Consider the following 5,936-nt stretch of genomic DNA (forward strand, 5'->3'; position numbering starts at 1 on the left):
CTACAAAAAAGCACTAGCTCTAATACTTCAAAAATATTTTTAAAAGTCTGAATATGCATTATAGTTCATTTCAATTCCTTCAAGGATCCAAAAAGAGACGACCTTCAAAACACAATGGACAGAATCAATGTTATAGAATTCTATATTGTTCAAGATCATACACATAGATATCATAAAAATATAAACACCAGACAGAAAAGCACTTTCCACATCAAAACTTGTATATGAATGCTTATAGCTGCATTATTTATGATAATGGAAAAGTGGAAATAACCTAAATGATCAACTGATGATGGATATAACATTGCAGTATAAGATGGAAAATTATACAGCGCTTAAAAGAAATGAAGATACACACTACATGTAGATGAACCTTGAAAACTTACAACTAAAAAAAGCACTTCCAATGACCACCTATTGTATGATTCTATTTATATGAAATGTCCAGAATAAATAAAGGAATACGGATACAATAATAGTTGTTTAGGACTTGGGTGATAAAAAGAGAGGGATTTCTTTTAGGAGGTACAAAAATCTTTCACAGTTATTATTGGATGATTTCACATTCTGTAAATATATTAAAAGTACATTATTGTACACTGTAAATAAGTGAATTATATTGTATGTGAATTATATCTTAATAAAACAAATGAGAAATTTGCCATCTCCACCATCCAAAGGAATTTCTAAAAACTGCTTTACTTGTAAAATTTTCCCTAAAAATGATATGTGTGAGTTCATATGAATATGTATATAGTACAATAAGTTTTATATATACACATATATATATGCACACATATTCATACACATCATTTTTGTTTGTTTATTTTTTCTTATTCCTAAGTAGGCCTTTGAAAACCAGTTTTAGGACAGGTTCTTACAATTAAAAATCTTTGCTAGGTGGTCAGGACAATTTTAAGTTATGCAAGTCCTAGCATTTTCACAATTTCCCATGTGAGAATGTGTCAGAAGATAATAAGATCTCATAGGACATTTTTTTCTCTCTAGTCAGCTGAAATTGTCCTGATTTAATTTTACTCCATTACTCCTTATTACATTGCTTTGGACAGCCTAATCCCATTCTCTCCTTGGTAGCTATGTTCTCTAGGTAGACCCGAGCATCAGCACACCACATCCTCTGCAATCATTAGCCCTCAGCACAGCATGTTTAAAATTACCTGAGTCTCCCAATGAGTTGAAATTATAGGCTCTCAAGCTGACAATCATAAATAATGTCCAGGAGATTTTCTTTGCTTATCTTTATTCTACTATTCAAATGATGTTTAAAAATTTGTCACTTGTGTAATATGTTTTATCTATTATGAATGCAATGAGCCTGGTAGGTAATGTATGTGTATACACGATGTGTATGTGGTATATACACACATTATATATATGCTATATATATCATATGCACATACCCCGTACATATACCCAGTGAACGTGAGTAATGCACATTTTAGGATCATATAGCTATATTGAAATTCATACCCTACGTATATATTAGGTTAAAAATAGCTATTCTCCTAACACTCTTTTCCCAGACAAAATACATAGAATAAATTCTGTAATCCCAGCACTCTGGGGGGCTGAGGCAGGTGGACTGCCTGAGCTCACAGGTTCAAGACCAACATAAGACAGAATGAGACTGCCATCTCTAAAAACAGCCATGCATTCTGGTGGGCTCCTGTAGTCTCAGCTACTCAGGAGGCTGAGGCAAGAGAATCACTTGAGCCCAAGAGTTTGAGGTTGCTGTGAGCTATGATGCCATAGCACTCTACCCAGGGTGACAAAGTGAGACTCTGTCTCAAAAAATAAATAAATAAAAAGAAAAAATTCACAAATATACTTTAGATACTAAAATTCACCAGAAACTTACTAATAGAATATAAACAGGTTAATCAAAATGATTTACTATTTGTCAAGAGAGGCAAGACATATTCACCAAAACTATCTCCACATTTTATCTGCCTGACATTAAAAAATAAACAATAAAAACTTCTTAGGTTAGAAGAGTTATATGAATCGACTAAGAGTATAATACCACTCAACTCATTGTTTGAATAATCCCTTGTGGTCACATTTGAAAAAAAAACCCTGATATTTACTGATGTTATACTCTGTTACAGTAGCTTCATATATACATACATATACACATACATGCATATATATATTTAAAATTTTCATTGATCTTTCTATAGGAAGTTGTTACTATTAATTCACTTCTACCAATAAGAACACAGAGAGCTGCAGATATACGATGGAACTTGAGTTTTTGAAAATTATTTACAATGAGTTACTATAGATACATGCACTAAATTCCCCCCAATTCATCTCTATTCCCAACGTTCTGTGTGAGGGAATCTGGAGGCTGGCCAGTGGTAGATACGTCTTAAGAGACAACACTAGACCAGTCCTAAGATCCCAAGCTTCTCTTGGGCTGCATGACGTTTGTGTGGATAGCAAGATCTTCACGCAAAACACAGACACTGCTACCAGCCATAGATGAGAACTATGCAGACGTTACAACAGCCACGGGAACTTGAACTTAAATACACCAAAGGCTATCTACATTCTTTCATGTATGCCAGTTTTCCCCACAAAAATATTCTAATTATTAAAAAATCTAAACTCGATAAACAAATATGGTTTTAGTTCTAACCATTTTTCTAATCTATACTACACTGAATCAACTGTCATATTTCGTAAAGCTCTCTTAAAAATATGTTGGCCCAAATTTTAACAGCTTTTCAGCTGCTCCAAATCTCTTCTTTGCTACTCATCCAGAATAAGTTAGGTAGGACCTTAATTATAAGCTTGCAGGTAGGAGGTGCACAAGACTAGCTTGGGATAAGACACACAGACCTCCTTTTCCCCTTTCCTCAGCTTCTTCTCAGGCACTAGGTGAGGAAGTGGAGGAGGAAAAGGCACATGTTTCCTTCCAGGCCAGGGATAGTTGCAATGCTCCACCCGTTAGTTATGGCTGATTTTACGGGTGCAATGGCTGGCTGGGGTATCCAGCCGTTGGTCTAGTGTCCAAATGCTGGGCATTTTTCTGAAATGTACTGCACAGTTCCACTTCCAATTCAGGACCTCATGCTACTGGGGTGCTCTCATTCAGTGGGCAGTTCTCTTTTATACCAGCACAATGGGCCTATGCCCAGCAACTTTCTAATATGTCCACTGAACCAAGAGAGACACAGGTAGCCTCATTTCACCAGACACTGGGTGTGCAGAGTGCTCCACTGCTATCCCCCTGCTGTCAGCCCATTTACTAGCCAAGCAGACATTAACGCAAGGAAATACAGTTCCCACACCTTCATCTGATAGTCAGCTCCAGTCATTACAAGTCTGTCCCATGGTATATCACTTTCTGGCTTTAAGAAGAGAGTAATAGCTTTTCTTTGAGCATCTATCAGTTCTCTACTTATTTTGATTTGAAAGTTATGTGGTATGGAGGGTCTTGGCTTCTGTCAATTAGGATTTAGGGGTTTTATTCTAGCTCACCTGCAAGTAGCTCTCAGAATGTACAGGTCTCAAATACCTCTTGGCCTTAGTTTAAGACCTGCCCTACATAAAAGGACAAGAAATAAAAGCTCATCCCATATTTAATTACACTTGATTGCAACACACATTTTTCTAGTTTTCATTCACATTTTTTAAAAATCAACATATCTTTCAAAATAAGCTAACTTTCTAGTGTTAAGATGTTTGATGCTAAAACATTTGAGTCTTCTTAACTTCCTATTTTAATAACCTACAGGATATTAGTAGATTAATCATGTAAACTACATTTTCTATAAAGAGTAAATACATATCTAATTTCCATTTCAAAATTGCAGCAAATATGTTATTTTATTTTATTGTACACCATTTATTGCTTCATCCTCAAACTTTTCCACCCAAACATCCAGACAACAAAGTATGAGGCTCCATCTCCACATTTTAAACAGGACCAAGAATACAAGACTATAAAGTACTTTATACACTAAAAGAACAAATTCTCTGAGTATTGCTATAGCCTTTAGCACCAGGGTGCTCTATTTCTTGACAAAGCTACTATTAATATTTTCAAAAAAGTCCAGCTAAGTTACTGAGTCTAATTTTTCTTGGGTTGAGAAAGGGAGTTAACATCGACCTCAGTGTTTGCTATGAACACTAAAGACATGATATATCAACAAAAAATAGAATGCCTAATTCAAGTCATTAATGTAAAATGATAACAGCTCTCATTTATTCAACACTTATACTGAACACCATGCTAGGCTCCTCACAGGCCTTACTCCACTTAGTCTAATTCCACGAGAGCCCTCATTTTATAAATGAGAAGGCTGAGGTTTAGAAACTAAGTTACTTAAGACAGGAAAGGTAGAAGTTAATAAAGACATCATTCAAATTTTTTCATTAAAAATGATTTTTTACTATCTACAGGTTCTAAGGCATGGGTAATTAAATAAAGTAAACAAAATCTCTGTGTTCTGCTATTTCTATTCCATTCTGTTACAAGCCAATGCCTACCCTCTTACCATTTATAGGCATATAAATAAAGTGAGCTTTCAGTAAAAACGTAGAAAATGTTCAACAAATATTTGGCTTATACTCATTAACTAAATAATAGACATGATTTGCAGTGTTTAATTATTTATATTTGTTCCAATAAAAAATGTGTTTGAAGAGAAGTGTCACAGATTAAAATAATTCGATGTACTTAAAGACTCTGCAATAATTAATTTTGCAGCTATTGTATATGTTTTTTAATGAAGGATTATTAAATAATTGTACTGTTTAATATATGGAATGTTCTCTGTGTTAACAATGATGATGCTGTTTATTAATGCTGTTTGTCTTTCAACTCTTTTATATTCTTTCCTCCCTTCAAAAAAAATGTAATTACTCAGGTAAATCTTATCACTTATAGGAAATAATAAAAATCTGAAGAAAACCAAAACAATATTGGTCTGGTCAATCCTAGGAAATGCATGAATTTTTTCCCAAAGAACAGATTTGTACTGTTTTCTCACTGTATCCAATTTTTAAAATATTTTTATGAAGGTTTGCATAGTAAGGATCCATTATAGAAATAACATCTTACTATCACACTATTTGGTTTCTTCAAAAAAACTATGAAGGCACAAACTTTAGCTTTCTAACTAGAATAATCTAATTTTAAGTTACTGTTATATGGGAAGATGAGAATATTGGTGGTGTATTATTCTAAAAGTTAAATCTGATTAATATTTAATTGCATCCATATTCATGGTATTATTTAAGAGTGTTTTTTATGAGACATTGCTATTACTGGAAAACCAGGATAATTTTCTAATTAGCTTAAAATGAACTATAATTTTGAATATTCACTGATAGTGATCATTAGCAGACCTTTTGAGATTAATACACTTGTTGATCCAAATAATGATTTATATGTAGACTGCATATCTTCAGTAGAGTGATACTTTTGAGCCAATTAAACACAGTATTCTTTTGCAGCCAAATTTAAGTGCATATTACACAGATGTTTAGCTATGAATAAAAACTTTTCATTTTCTGCTGAATACATTTTTAAAGTAATAGTAACATGTTATTTACTAGTTGTGAACTTACATAAAACACAATCAGAAATATAATTTTATTGCCATTTATATATTATTATATTATTAATATAAGATGTTTTTCAAATAAAAACATATTTAGTTTAAAAAATACAATTCTGAGTTATTGCCTCAGATAGCTGGGACCTTTGGCCATGCCTCATAGAGCAGCAGGATACTTGGCATAAACACAGACTATTTGAGTAGTTCAATCACTAATGTCTAAATGGCCTGTGATTATATAATTTGGACATACCAAATTGATTTGAAAAAAATTAGGAGCGACCACTAGATTCAAGCAAAACTTTATTTTGGAAAACCACTTATTGAACAAGGTCTTCTCGCACC

General features: G+C 33.3%; 1 protein-coding gene and 1 non-coding gene across 9 annotated transcripts in view; both read right to left on the bottom strand.

Moving 5' to 3' along the window:
- The window catches only part of NRXN1 (neurexin 1), a 690,023-nt gene that overhangs the window by 291,521 nt on the left and 392,566 nt on the right, over positions 1–5,936 (bottom strand). The window lies entirely within an intron of this gene.
- Positions 2,351–2,530, bottom strand: LOC111724618. Its single transcript, XR_002772885.1, has one exon. It is a non-coding gene; the product is annotated as a small nucleolar RNA SNORA23 (small nucleolar RNA).

The sequence above is a fragment of the Otolemur garnettii genome, unplaced genomic scaffold, assembly GCF_000181295.1.
Source record: "Otolemur garnettii isolate 467f Iridium unplaced genomic scaffold, OtoGar3 scaffold00024, whole genome shotgun sequence".
Classification (NCBI taxonomy): domain Eukaryota; kingdom Metazoa; phylum Chordata; class Mammalia; order Primates; family Galagidae; genus Otolemur; species Otolemur garnettii.